This window comes from Jaculus jaculus, chromosome 13, assembly GCF_020740685.1.
Source record: "Jaculus jaculus isolate mJacJac1 chromosome 13, mJacJac1.mat.Y.cur, whole genome shotgun sequence".
NCBI classification, from domain to species: Eukaryota; Metazoa; Chordata; class Mammalia; order Rodentia; family Dipodidae; genus Jaculus; species Jaculus jaculus.
Window position 1 is genome coordinate 53213900 of NC_059114.1, and position 15748 is coordinate 53229647.

Sequence of the window (15748 nt, forward strand, 5' to 3'; positions counted from 1 at the left end):
AAAAATTATTTATTTGCAAGCAGAGGGAGATAGGGGAGAGAAAGACAGAGAGAGAGAGACAGAGACAGAGACAGAGAGAGAGAATAGGCATGCTAAGGCATACAACTGCTGCAAACAAACTCCAGATGAATATACCACTTTGTGCATTCTGGATTTACAGAGGTACTAAGGAATTGAACTTGGGTTGTTAGGCTTTGCAGGCAATTGCCTTACCACTAAGCTACCTCTCCAGCCCTGATATTTTTTTTCTCTTCACAATTTTTTTTATTAACAACTTCCATGATTATAAAAAGTATCCCATGGTAATGCCCTCCCTCCCTCCACTGATTTTTTTTTTTAATTGGAATGTCATTTTGACTTTCCTGCCACTTGTTGCTGTGTCTTATAGCTTTCCATTAGCTCTTGCTGGACTTTGTTTGTAACATAGTTAAGTTTGATCATTTTGAAGTTTGCTTCTATGATTTGTCTGGTTTGGGCCAGAATATTCTTTAGCATTAGTCCTTTAACAGGTGGACTCATGAATGAGGAGGTCTTTTTATTCAGAGGAGCATAAACAGAAGTTGCTTCTAAAATTTTTTTTAAAAAAAGTTGCTTTTAGCTGTATGTAAGTTCTTAGGGATCCTATGGCTTTTGGCTCTGTGGCTATGGGCAGTTTTCTTTCAAATGTGACCACTTGGATAGGTACTCAGCTAAAGATTTGAGATCTCTAGATGACTAGAACTCTCTCCCTTCACAGATCCCATCTCTCCAGTCCTCTATCCCATAAATTCTAACCACGCTGGCCTCCCTGTCCTTAAAACCAGCTACAGACTCTCCTTGGTCTCCCTTACCTGTGCCAGAGGCTCCTGTTGCCGTTGCCTTTGCATTGCTGAGACAAAACACCTGACCAAAAGCAGCTGATGGAAGGAGTTTATTTCGGCTGATAGTGTCATGGGGAAGCTTCATAATGGCAGGGAAAAAAATGGCAGAGCAGAGGCTGGGCATCACCTCCGCTGCAGAAGGTGGGCAACAGCAGCAGGAAAGTGAACCAATTTCTGTCAAGGAGAAGCTGGCTATAACACCCCTAAGCCCTCCTCCAGGAAGGCTTCACCTCCCAAATTGCCACCAGCTGGGGGCTAAGCATTGGAAACACATGAGTTTATGGAGGAACCCTGATGCAAATCACCACAGCACCCTTGCAGTGAACAGTCGGGGGGCGGGGGGACAGGTAGACACAGGATTCTTTCACTGATTGCATTTGTGCCCTACCTGTTGTCTCACATTTGAAAACCAAGTGTTTAGGTTTAAGGAGATGGGACTGGGAATCAGGTTGATGACAAGGGGTGAACTTGTGATAGTGAAACTTGATTGTCCACTTGACTATATTGTTAAATGCCTGTCAGATTTTTTAAAAAGATTTTATTTTATTTTATTATTTTGGAGAGGGAGAGAGTTGGTGTGCCAAGACTCAGCCACTGCAATTGAACTCCAGACACTTGTGCTGCCTAATGGGCCTGTGAGACCTCGTGTTCCTCTCACCTTTGTGCCTCTGGCTTACATGGATCTGGAGAGTCGAACATGGGTCCTTAAGCTTTGCAGGCAAGTGCCTTAACTGCTAAGCATCTCTCCAGCCCGCCTGTCAGATTGATTAGCCAAAACCTCCCTCTGGGTTTGCCTGTGTGTTTCCAGAGAGGATTAACTGAGGAGGGAAGACCCTTCATCAATGTGGATGATGCTGTCCCATAGGTTGGGGCCCTGATGGAAAAGGAGAGATCCAACTGGAGCAGGTGTTCTTCCTCTCTGCCATCCAGCAAATGTGATCTGACTTCCTCTGCTCCATCATGCCCTCCCCCATGATGGACTGAAACCTCAGAAAACACGACCTAAAGTAAACCTTTAAACCTTTTCCTTGTCCTCCCTTCAAGTTGCTTATTATACGTATTTTGCTTTTGACCTAGAATTCACTCTGCAGTCTCAGGGTGGCCTCAAACTCATGGCGATCCTCCTACCTCTGCTTCCCAGGTGCTGGGATTAAAGGTGTGTGCCACCATGCCCGGTGTATAACAGGTATTTTGTTATAATAACTATAAAAGTCAACAGGCATATTTTGACTGGCTGATTTTATGACTGCTAACATGGGAAGGTAAATCCAATCCAGCCACAATTAATTCCATCAGAGCTAAAAGCTTTCAGTATTGTTTTAAAAATATAAAAGCAAATCAAGCAATCTATCTCTGTCATCATCTAGCTATATATCTATATATATATACATTTATTCAATAGAATAATTTATAATCACTTCTGCCTTATCAGAAACCTCAGGGTCTCTGTCTCTACCTCCTTTTCTACAGTCCTGGGAACTGAACTGATTTTTTTTTTTTTTTTTTTTTTTTTTTTTTTTTTTTTGGTCCTTAAACCCAGAATAGCCAGCTGCATGGCTCAGAGACAAATCTTAACCTGGAGCAGGCAGTATACTGACAGTGTCCTCCATTCTAATATGATTTGGGGTTTATCTTAGTAGGTAGCCCACAATAGCCCCTTAACTTCTCATCACGCCAGCCCTCATACCATGCCAATCCTCAGTATTATGGCCAGTTTTATGTGTCAACTTGACTGAGTCACAGGAGGCTCAGCCATCTCTTTCCAAGAAATCCACATCACATCATCGGCAGAGAGGAAGTAGAGAAAGAGAACAAGTGGGGCAAGACTCTGCTTCCTACAGGATCCACAACCTTCCCAGACAACTGGACACAAAATAGTCAAACACATGAGCCCATGAGGTGGTGCATTTGAACCACTGCATGCACATACATACATGTATCCATACATATATGTAGATATATAGTCACATGTATACCTTCATTTAGTGGATATACTTTCCACCTACATACATCTCTATGGCTAGCTCTCTCTCCTATTGGGTCTGTTTATCTGGAAAGTACAGCTGAATATACTACAGCCAGGGCAATTATCAAATAAAAATTGAGGCATGTATAGATAGATAACTAGATAATAGCATATGAGGGACTAAGGGGAATAAAAAGAAATCCATAATTTCTGTGGCCAGACCATATAGACTCAGAAGCTAGGATTTGTCCCATTCTGAGTGAACTGAGTTGATGTATCCAGCAAACATAAACTGGGGAGAATGTTACATATTTCCCATGCAAAGCACAGACTACAGTGCCTTGTCTATTTCAAGTGTTTTTCCTATTCCTTTCTTCCTTCTGTGATGGTTAGAATTAGGAGTCCCCCATAAACTCATGTGTCCTGAGTACTTGATCAGAGCTGATGGCAGTTTGGGAATTGGAGCTTTACTGGAGGAGATGTGTTGTTGGGGGCAAGTGTAGGAGTGGTATAGGCAGCTTCCCCTGTCCTCCTGATGTTGGCCAGGAGGTGATGTCCAGCCTCTGCTTATGCCACATTTCCCCCTGCCATTATGGAGCCCTTTCTGCCCACAAGCTGCTTTTGGTTGGTGCTTTGTGGCAGCAATGAGAAGATAATCTTCCTGAACTCCTGATACTGTGTCCTAGGCTAACCCTTTCTACCCTTTGCTAAGTAGCCTGCAGAGATTTGTTGTCCTTCCACGAGCTGACGTTTTCCAGCTGAATTGCGGGGTTTTCACGTTGCTGACTGTGTCGAGTTTGCTGCCATTCAACTCTGGGGGGGCTCATTGTTCTCACACTTGAAGCTCTCTCCAGAACTGTTCACTCCGGGTCCCAGGGTCTGCTTCTTCCTCTGATCTTGGCACTTTGTCTAGTCCTCATCAGCTCCTCTGGGACCCCAAAAGTCCTGTTCCAAACCCTCAGCAAATGCAGTCCCTGTGCCGGTTCTGTGGGCTGACCTTTAATAAAGCCTTTGGTACTCAATCGTCCATCAGGATTCCTGGCTTCCGTCTTTTACCTGCAAGGGACCTGTAAATCACACCATGGAGGCTGCCACTCTTCACAGACACAGGGCCAGACTCAAAGGTTACATAGATTTTTCTTCTGACATGATGGCTTCTGAGACAGAGCGAGCTGTTTACTGCTCTTTCCAATCTGAAGTCATGGGAGGAGTTGGGTCCCCAGACTAAGCACTGTTCATCACATCTTGCCTTTTCTCTTGAGAGCGCCTCACTGGTGCCAACCTATATAAAAGCATAATTGAACACATTAATAAAGAAGATTGAATTGTGCTATTTTCCAGGGCTGCTGGCACACGGAAAACTGGCACTTTTAGACTAAAAATGGACAAGTATTGCCTCCTATATCTTGAGTATGTATTATTATCAGAATTCATTTTTAATTTTATACACCCACATTTCTCTCCAGCTGATCATAAATTTACCAAGTCTGACATAAAGCAATTTTTTAGCAAGAGGGTGCATGAGGGAAGTTATAGTGGGTCATTAAGGCAGTAGAGAGAAACCTAAATATTGCTGAGCAGGCCATAAATGAAGCTCTAAAATGAGCAGTTAGATAACCGAAGAGTACTGATTATTGAAATCAAAAAGTTATATGGGTCTATGTGAATTTAGATTGCAGCTATTAAACTCGTTCATGAATTTCCCCAAACTCTAGAGACAGGAATATCTTTTAAAGAAGCAAAGTTTTCTATGTCTCTAGTGAAGTTTAGTTTTTTTTTTTTTTTTTTCCAGGTAGGGAACATTTTATGACCTACAAGCCATCATCAACTTCTGTCCTGTAACAATATTCCTTTTCATCTAAACCAGGAGGATATTAAAAGTATATTATAGTCAACTTTAAAAAAATGACTACTTAACCTAAAGTTTCACTCCTGAAAATAGTAACAAGATATAGGCAAGACCATGAATAATCAATGTAGAGGATGACTATATACAAATGACTAATACTATTATATACTCAACCTCTTTAATGAAGATAGAAATTTATATCATGGCATAGTACTGTTATTTTTCTATACCATTAATGAAAAGTTTAAAAAGGTAATACCTGATCATAAAGGTGTGTTGAGACAGTCATTCATACACTATTTTATTTATTTATTTATTTTTGATTTTTAAAATATTTATTTATTTAATTTTTATTAACATTTTCCATGGTTATAAAAAATATCCCATGGTAATACCCTCCCCCCCCACACTTTCCCCTTTGAAATTCCATTCTCCATCATATTACCTCCCCATCTCAATTATTGTACTTACATATATACAATATCAACCTATTAAGTACCCACCTCCCTTCCTTTCTCTTCCCTTTTTAACTTACTGGCCTCTGCTACTAAGTATTTTCCTTCTCACGCAGAAACCCAATCATCTGTAGCTAGGATCCACATATGAGGGAGAACATGTGGTGCTTGGCTTTCTTGGCCTGGGATACCTCACTTTCCAGATCCTTTCCAGATCCATCGGTTTGTCTACAAATTTCATAACTTCATTTTTCTTTACTGCTGAGTAGAACTCCATTGTATAAATGTGCCACATCTTCATTATCCACTCATCAGTTGAGGGACATCTAGGCTGGTTCCATTTCCCAGCTATTATAAATTGAGCAGCAATAAACATGGTTGAGCACGTATTTCTAAGGAAATGAGATGGTTCCTTCAGATATATGCCTAGGAGTGCTATAGCTGGGTCATATGGTAGATCAATCTTTAGCTGTTTTAGGAACCTCCACACTGATTTCCACGATGGCTGGACCAGATTGCATTCCCACCAGCTGTGTAGAAGGGTTCCTCCTTTTCCACATCTCCACCAACATTTATGATCATTTGTTTTCATGATGGTGGCCAATCTGACAGGAGTGAGATGGAATCTCAATGTAGTTTTAATCTGCATTTCCCTGATGACTAGTGACGTAGAACATTTTTTTTAGATGCTTATACATTCATACATTATTGATGGGAGTGTTAACTGATGTAGCAACAGGTATGAAGTACAGTAAGCATTCTACCCTTTGACCTAGGATTTTCCCTTAAGAAAGTCTATACTTGGAAATAATCAGGGCTATGGATAAGGGCCGATACAAAAAGATTGTCATAAGTGCAAAATTTATGAAGTTATCAAAATCATTTTAGTTGTAAGTGCTCAAAAGTCTGACACAAGCTGTCTTAAATACAGAATAGATTTATTTCATATAACAAGAAGTACAAAGGAGGAGGTGGGTTTCAGGGATGTGACTTGGTGAGTCATCAGTGTCACTGAAGAACTGATTCATGCATCTGCTCTGTAATTTTCAGAGCCAGCAGGAAGTAAGGAGGCTATATATTCAGAACTCACAATGTCTAGAGAAAGAAGAGACCATCCCTTCTTATGGCTCTGTAATAGATAAAAGGAAACTTCCCAACATCCTAGTGTAGCTCATATGCTCAACCAGTCACTGGGAAAAAGAAGTATACTTGGACAGTCAGATCCACTCCTGGAGCTCTGATTAGTGCCATTCTCTTTGAGACACATGGCTACATATGTCTTCTTGGAGGAAGAGGATATCTTAAAAAAAATCAGGGCTGGAGAGATGGCGTAGCGGTTGAGCACTTGCCTGTGAAGCCTAAGGACCCCGGTTCGAGGCTTGGTTCCACAGGTCCCACGTTAGCCAGATGCACAAGGGGGCGCACGCATCTGGAGTTCGTTTGCAGAGGCTGGAAGCCCTGGCGCGCCCATTCTCTCTCTCTCCCTCTATCTGTCTTTCTCTCTGTGTCTGTCGCTCTCAAATAAATAAATAAAAAATTTTTTAAAAAATTTTAAAAAATCATTTCTTCTTTAGAAAATAACAACGGCAACAAAATGTGCATTATATGTGTATATGTGAGTTAAAATAGTAATCTGATGATTAAATTATAGTATATCTGTGTTTTCTAGGTGAACGATTGGTTATTATAAATCCTGTGTTTGAAGAATGGCAACATAGGAAAATATTCAAATATAATAAATGCTTCCTTAGTCTGCTTAGGTTGCTTTAAAAAATTCCAAATAGGCAGGTGATTTAAACAATTGAAATTCATTCATGCTTTGGGAGGATAGAAAATCTAAGATCAAGCTACTGGATGGTTGAGTTCCTGATGAGTGCTGTCTTCAGGGCTTGTAAACGACTATCCTTTCACAGTATCTTCAAAGGCAGGGACGCATAGTTTGGGCTCTTTGTTCAGTCTTATCAGGGTACTAATACCATGAACGCCCTATGCACATGACCTCATGCAAATGTACCCACCTCTCCAAATATGCATCTCCACATACTGTCATATTTGAGGGTTAGGGCTTCAGCATGTGACTGTGTGGAGAAGAGAAGGGGGGAACAAACATTCAGACCCTACCAAATGTTTCTAGAAAAAATAAACATGAGAGAATAAAAAAACACATATATATACATATACATAAGCATTTATGTATTAATATATACAGAGAGGGATCAGAAAGAAATGGCAAAATGTTAGCTATATGCAGCTCTATGTTATAAGACTATTATTATTTTTTCTATCCTCTATATTTTTCACAGTTTTCATATATATATATACATTAAGAAGAATAAGTGTTGTTTATAAAACTTCTACTTACCTTTAAGCTTAATGATAGCTCTAAAGGCAACTAATTCTCCGTTCAGATTACTTACTGGATGATCTATACTTGTGAGTTGGGACTACAAAAGTCAAAAGAATGCTTGAATATTCAGACAAGAAGTTTATCATCTATCTATCATTCCACCTATTATATCTTATTCATGTATGTATGTATGTATAGACAATGTCTTAATTAGTGACCTTCTCATGGTCTTACATGTATTATGTAGCTGAGGATGACCTTGAACTACTGATCTTCCTGTCTTTACCTTCCCAGAGCTGGGAGCTGGGAGTACAAGTGCATCCCATCACTACTGTTGCAGTCCAGTTCGCATTGCTGTTAGAAATCACCCAACCAAGAGCAGCTTCTGGGAAAGAGATTTATTTTGGTTTACAGGCTCGAGGGGAAGCTCCACAATGGCAGGGGAAAACGATGGCATGAGCAGAGGGTGGACATCACCCCCTGGCCAACATAAGGTGGACCACAGCAACAGGAGGGTGTGCTAAACATTGGCATGGGGAAACTGGCTATAAAGCCCATAAGCCAGCCCCCAACAATACACTCCCTCCAGGAGGCATTAATTCCCAAATATCCATCAGCTGGGGAGCTAGCATTTACAACACCTAAGTTTATGGGGGACACCTGAATCAAACCACCACATTCCTCCCCTGGCCCCATAAACTGATAATCATACATGATGTAAAACGCAATGCATTCATCTCATTTTTAAAAGTCCCCGTAGTTTTTATCAATCCCAATGATGTTCATACATCCCCATAGTCCAAGATCTTTTAACTGAGCCATAATACCAAAAAGTAACCTCAAAAAACCCATAATGGCACAGATTAGTATTCACACTGCAAAAGATGGCTTTGGGCATAGCAAAGAAACATTCAACCAATACAAGATTTAAAACAACCAGGGCAAATATCAAACTGTAGCTTCAAGTCCAACAACTCTAGCCAGTGACAAATCTCCAAGTCTGATAATTCTAACCAGCAACAAGTCTCTGGCATTCCAATTCTGCCCCTCCAGCTAGGCTACTCACAGTCCTGGAAAACTTCATCGGGGCTGGCAGCTCCTTGGCAGCCATCTCATGGTCCCGGCATCTCCACTGGGTCTCCACTGCAAGCCATGGTTCATCCTCATGGCCCCATGGGGTCTCTATGCAGGCAACCAGCAAACCCGTTTCACACTGCCCATGGCCATTTCCAAAACCCAAGACCATGTTGCAAACTCAATAACTCAATGACCTTCTTTCCAGCATTTCTTATACTCCACAATACCAGGTAGGGTGCCAATTTGTTAATCTGGGAGGGGGGAGATAAAGCAGACTTTGAAGAACAGGACACTCCTTGAGCACTCAGGCTCCTTCAAAAGTCTACATTCTTCCTCTTGCCCCAGCACAGGTCAGCTAGCTCAGTCTCAAAGGTTGTAATCTCTCAGTTGCAGCTGAACAGAAAGCAGTTCACCCAAAGATTTATCTTTCTGTGCCATATCCCTCTGCACATACCAGTTCATTTCTACCCAAAGCAATGCTGCACAACTTCTCAGGACATGGGCATAAGAGCAAGCTTCTCACACAAACTGCTAGCCCAGTTCAAGCAAAGCTCTTTCTCACCCTCATAAGCCAAACCTCACAGTCCATAGTTCTTATTGCATTCAGGTCTTGCAGCTCAGACCAGAATAGACCATCAAGCTGTACTTACAGCACTGCAAGGCATCTCTTAGGCCAAGGTTTCAAATCCTCCCACATTCCTCTTGAAAATCAGCTCCAAAAGGCCAAAGCCACACAGCCAGGTATATAGCAGCAATCCCACTCCTCGGTACCACTTTACTGTTGCAGTCCAGTTCGCATTGCTGTTAAAAATCACCCAACCAAGAGCAGCTTCTGGGAAAAAGAGATTTATTTTGGTTTACAGGCTCGAGGGGAAGCTCCACGATGGCAGGGGAAAACGATGGCATGAGCAGAGGGTGGACATCACCCCCTGGCCAACATAAGGTGGACCACAGCAATAGGAGGGTGTGCCAAACATTGGCATGGGGAAACTGGCTATAAAGCCCATAAGCCCACCCCCAACAATACAAATATCCCAAATATCCATCAGCTGGAGAGCTAGCATTCACAACACCTAAGTTTATGGGGGATACCTGAATCAAGCTACCACAACTACCAACTAACAAGTCTTTAAAGGTATTTTCTCTAGGATGCTCACATAGTACTAGTTGAACAGATGTTGTTTTTCTGCCCAGTAATGGAGCTACTTTGACATCAGCAACCTGTGATACTTGTGATGAACTTTTTGATTCCATGGCAGATGTGGGAGTTGGCTACTTTTGGGGTCCAGTGACATCTATTTCTAAAGTCACTGGCTGAAGATCTGGTGGAAAACTTCCTAATGAGTCTATGGTTCAATGCTACTGACTTCCACACTAACCTAATCTAGTAAATTCATTCTCAGATTAAAACTCACTTATTCAGCCTTATCCCCTATACTCTAAAGGGACACTGGAAGAACTGAATAAGAAAATAAGACTGGAAAAGAGGGCTTTTAAGTTATCTCTACTTGTAGGAATGATCTATCAGAATATACTGTGGGAATGAACTATAAGAATGAAATATGGCAATGAACTGTGGGAATGTTTCTTACTGGCCTTACAAATAACTTTTCTGAGAATATTGCTTTGAGAAGCTTTTTCTGCTAAGTTCCTGATTTGTAACTTGCCTTGACATTAACCTTACAACCATGGTTTACACCACCCACTTAAAGCAATGTGACTAGGTGTCCTCTACCTTGGTGTACCTTTGGCCTGAGCAGCCCAGATGACCAATATTGACAAGGACTGTTTGGAGATGCTGGCTGATCTGAAGATACGCTCTTTGCCCTAGTTCCTCAGTGACCTGGTTGCACTCTTGACCCAGGACAAGCATGCATGCATGAGAAGCGCAGACCACAGCACTGAATACAATGCAATCAGTAACATATTGCCCTCAGAACGGGCACAGCTCTGTTGAAGATAACAGGTGGACTTAGCGTGATTACATTTGTGAATGGAGTGTGTGTGTTTTCTGGATCAGCAGAGCCCAACACGTCATACCTCTAAATCCCTTTCTTTAACTTTTTTTTTTTTTTTTTTTTCTGGTTTTTCATGGTAGGGTCTCACTCTAGCCCAGGCTGACCTGGAATTCACTATGTAGTCTCAGGCTCAGGGTGGCCTCGAACTCATGGAAATCCTCCTACCTCTGCCTCCAAAGTGCTGGGATTAAAGGCATGCACCACCACACCAAGCAACAAATGTTTAAAGTATTATTCAAAGTCAAAAGTTTCTTGTCTTTCACTCAAACGCCGCCTGTCCTTTGCCCAGGTGGTACTAATTCTTCATGTAGTACTCAGTTTTGCTACTCAATAAAAAAGCCAGCGGTTGCCTGGCAGCAGAAGCTGCAGCTGCAGAAACACAAGAGCAGCGCAGCAGCAACAGCTGGAGCTGCGGGTCGCTCTTGGTTTACGTGATTCCAACGCTCAGCTTTCCTTCTCTCAGGCTCTGCTCCGGGGAAGCTGCTAGCCATTCTTGGGCAAATGAACCCAAGAGTAAGTTCCTATAAACCCAGGGCAGTACCCAAATTGGGCACCCTCTTTCTATCAGGCAGGCTGGATGACCTGAAAGTAAGAGGTCTCCCAGGATATGAGACTTTCAAGAGCTCAAGTCAGAAGGTCCTCAGTTTGTCTTTCTAGTCTCAGTTTCAGAAACTTCTCGAGCCAAAAGAACAGGATCTAGCTCTACTGAGAAATGACTCATGAAGCTGGAAAACATTCACATTGTCTTATTTCCCTCTGCATTCTTATTAAAACTTCTCTTGGCGCATCCTAAGCTGTTTTGTTGTACTGCTAAGGAATGGATTTTTTTTTTTTTTTTTTTTTTTGGGCCATTTTTCAGCCAACAGTCAAAGGAAGTAGAAAGACTCAAGAGACTGGGTGGGGTGGCAACATCAGGAAAGCCTTAGGTGGCAAAGAGACAAGCGAATCCAGGAGGAAGAAACTATTCTTATCTAATGGGATTGTCTACAGAAATTTTGTCCACTGGGGGAAAATATTTAAAAAACAATAAGGATTTGATCCTTTTGCACTCAAAGATTCTGTTCATTTTATCCTCACTTTCAGTTTTAAAGATTGGTTGTCATGACAACATCATGAACTGAATGAGGTTCTACCTCCTTAATGTTTGTTAGTGTCTGACATGTTATTTAAAACCGCAAGACTTTCTTTTCAAAAAAAAAAGTCTTGATATTTTATCTTTCAATTCCTTTAGAAATTATTTTATGGATTTAGAATGCTTATTTCTGATATGAACACTAGAGCCATATTCAATAATAAAAAGCCTCTAGGAATTTCACCATAGACCTCATTCTCAGGTTTGGAAATTATGTGTGAAATTATATTTTTTTCTTTTTTCTTTCTTTTTTTCAGGGTTATACAAATAAATAAAGTCTGGAGTATGTTACACACTGCTCTCTCTCTTTTTTTTTCCCCCACTGAATGTGGTTATCAGAAAGGCCAAGAAAAATTTCAAATGTGTGAATCCTTATGTAGCTAATGGTAATGTATAATCAGAAACTATGGAGGCTAAACACCAGATCTTTAAAATGAAAGATTAATGTAGTTTCCAATATTGACTACTACTGAGAAAAAAAATACATTCAACACTTCAATTTGAAGTTCCCATTCAGACAAGCTTATTGAATACCCATACAAACTCAGACTCCAGTGCCTGTAAGCTAATGAGATGTAGTTCCTACCTGTTTTTAATTAACACGTGAATGCACACTCTTTATTATCTTAATGCTTTTGTGTTTGTGAAATTACCTAGTATTATTTTTCCTTTTTATATTTTTTTCCCATTCCTTTTTCTTTCTTCGGACTACATCTTGGTTTCATCAGACGAAGAATGTGGCAGAAAGAGATTGTTCTGAGATACTTAGGCAGACTAGTTCGTAGCTCACCTAAGAATTAGATCCCTGTGTCCTAAATATGGTACCTATGTAGCTGAAACCTGCATGAAACATGGTGGATGGCTCTGCAGTCCAGACTGGCCTCCTGTGGGCACCGTTAACAGTTGTCTGACCTGCAGGAGGTAACAGGGGCCTGGAATGCGTCCCAGAGTTATGAAGTAAAACTCTCCATAAAGCCTACATTTACATGTTCTGAAGGTCAAGCAAAATAAGGAGTGGCCGTGACTTTCTCCTCAGCTTGTCTACACTTCAGAGCAGCTGTAATCTCACTGTGAACTCTCCTTGCTTTCTTAAGAATATTCACATTGGAAAAATCTGTTACTGTAGATCCTTTCTTTGCATCTCTGAACTGCAAATCTCCCACCACCTAACGATGTTCTTGTGAAGGATTGGGGAGGCTTCTCTTTGAAATGCAACGGTCAAGATAGTTAGGGTCCCCATTTCCCAGTGTTAGAGGGAAGTAGGAGATTAATTTGATAAGTGGCAATTAGCAAATACAGATGGTCTAATCACACCTTTCCCACTAACATTATCCAATGCTTATCCATTCGTCCTGCCTTTTGTTTCAGTGAAGTTGGGTTCAATCCCTCCCCTTTATTGCCATAACCTGAGTTCTCTATTCCAATATCATTATGGTTTGAATATGAAATATCCACCAAAGACTCATGTAGTGAAGATTTGGGCCCCAACGCAGCAGTGTTATGCGATTTGGAACATGAGGGTTCTGACCTCATTGGTGGATTAATCCCTGGCTGACTTCATCGCTTTACAGAAGGTAGAGTCTGATGATAGGGGAAACTGGGGTGTCACTGAGAGTGGCAGAGCCTTACGTGGCTCTTGGCTGGGCTGTGACTTGGGAGCTAGGGTGCCGGACACTCATAGTCACATAAAACTTCCACTGAGTCAGGGGTCTCTAGGCTCTGATCTTATGAATTTTGATAAGTGAAATCCACAGACCATAGAGGGTGAAGTTTAGAAAGAGTTTATTATAGAGAGCACAGAGTTTAAAAGAAAGACAGAAGGTATAGTTCCTGCTGCAAGGCAGGAGGAGGGGTCCCAGATATGGGAAATCTCACTTGGTGACTTTCACTGGGGTATTTTAAGGGAACTTAACTGGATTGGAGCTGATCTGATCAGTCCAGGTCTCATGCCAGGTGTCCAGGTGCATCTCAGAAGGGGCAATTTTCTTTTTCCAGAAAGGAAGCGATAAGGACAAACCACATTCCCCACTCCCCTGACTTTCCTGCCTCTAGCAAAGGGTAGGCTGTGAGGACTACTTCAGGAAAAAGCACAAGGGCTTTCCTCACCCTATGGTTGAGGACGATCTTTAGCCAATCTTACTTCATATTTGGGGGTCCTGTTACTCCTAAACTACCTAATTAGAGAAAGTAGGTCATTGGAGGCATCTCTGGTGGTTCATTTCACCCTGCTCCCCTCTTTTCTGCTTCCTGGTGAGCAGCTCTCCTCCATGCACACTCCATCTTCCTGTCTGGCCTCAACACAGCACACGATCAATATATGAAAGAGACTGTGGATCTCTGGAACTGGAAGCCAAAATAATTCTTTCCTCCTGTAAGATGATTTTCTTTGTCCCAGTGACCAAAAGATGATTGATACAAGATTAAACTAGTTCATTGCAATTTTCCTGTCGTGCGGGCTCAAAAGTAAACAAGCTACAATATAAAAATTTTAAGAGATTTCGAAACCCTTAAAATAGCAACATTTCTTTCTTATAGGTGACTCCTGAAATTGTGGACATCTTGCACATTATAGTCAGGTTCAAAAATAAACTATTTCCTTATAAGCCTGTTTCCTTTTTGTTTTTGTACTTTTTATTTTCTGTCTGCAGCTATCTTACTTGACATCTTTGGATGTGTAGAAAGATAGGAGTAGGGGCTGGAGAGATGGCTTAGTGGTTAAGGCACTTGCCTGAAAAGCCTAAAGACTCAGGTTCAATTCCCCAGTACTCATGTAAGCCAGGTGCACCAGGTGGCACATGCATTTGGAGTTTATTTTTAGTGGCTGGAGGCCCTGGTGTGCCCATTCTCTCTATCTATCCTTTTCTCTCTCTCTCTTGGGAGGTAGGGGTAAAAGGATCGCCATAAGTTCAAGGACACCCTGAGCTAGAGGGAGACCTTACCTCGAGAAACCAAAACCAAAAAAAAAAAAAAAAAAAAGCTTTTCCCCTGGCTGGCAGTAAGATGCCTGGAGTTACCATAAGTTACCATCAAGATGTAAACCACCAGGAGTTCGTCAGGGCTCTGGCAGCCTTCCTCAAGCAGTCCGGGAAGCTGAAAGTTCCCGATTGGGAGGACACAGTCAAGCTGGCCAGACATAAACAGCTTGCTCCCTAGCTGAGAGCTGGTTCTACGCGCGAGCTGCGGCCGCCGCGGCCACCTGTGCCTCCGCGTGGGCGCTGGGGTCAGCTCCCCGACCAGGGTCCACGGAGGACGGCAGGGGAACCGCGTCACGCTCGGACGGCTCCAGGAGTGTGGCCCGTCGGGTCCTCCAAGCCCTGGAAGGGCTGAAGATGGTGGAAAAGGACCAAGGTGGGGGCCCGCAAGCTGACACCTCAGGGACAGACAGACCTGGACAGAATCGCCGGACAGGTGGCAGCTGCCAACAAGAAACATTAAAACAAGGATGCTGGGTCAATAATTGCCTCATTCGTAAAGAAGAAGAAGGAGAAGGAGAAGGAGGAGAAGGAGAAGGAGGAGAAGGAGAAGGAGGAGAAGGAGAAAAAGGAGAAGGAGGAGGAGGAGAAGGAGGAGGAGAAGGAGAAGGAGGAGAAGGAGGAGAAGGAGGAGGAAAAAGAGGAGGAGAGGGAGGGGGAGGAGGAGGGAGAGGGGAGGGGGAGGAGGTAGAGGAAGAAAAGGAAAAAAGGTGGGAGAATCAGACATCACTCCAGGAAATGTTTGCTTTTGGGGACTGGAAATTGTGGCTTGAGAAGATAAACAAAACAAAACAAACAATAACAAAACCGGATGTACTTAACGCTCAGGCAGGACAAGCAGGGATCTGCGCAAGCGGAGCAGGGCTGCTGGCATGAGCGGGAGCCAGAAGCCGCCACCAGGGGAGGGGACGTGAGTCCAGGCATGTGGAGACAAGAAACCAGCAAAGCAGCGCACTGACCCAGGCAAAACAGCAAAGAATCCAGAAAACTCCAAGTCAGAATGGAGGGGAAATAGGAGAAAGCTAGTTTCTTTCAGGCAGTTAGTTAGGGACAGAGCCCAAAGAGGGAGCAG

At 42.4% G+C, this 15748-nt stretch overlaps 1 pseudogene; it reads left to right on the top strand.

Moving 5' to 3' along the window:
* The first annotated feature begins 14695 nt into the window (after positions 1-14695).
* Positions 14696-15147, top strand: LOC101594728 (annotated as a pseudogene).
* Positions 15148-15748: the final 601 nt, after the last annotated feature.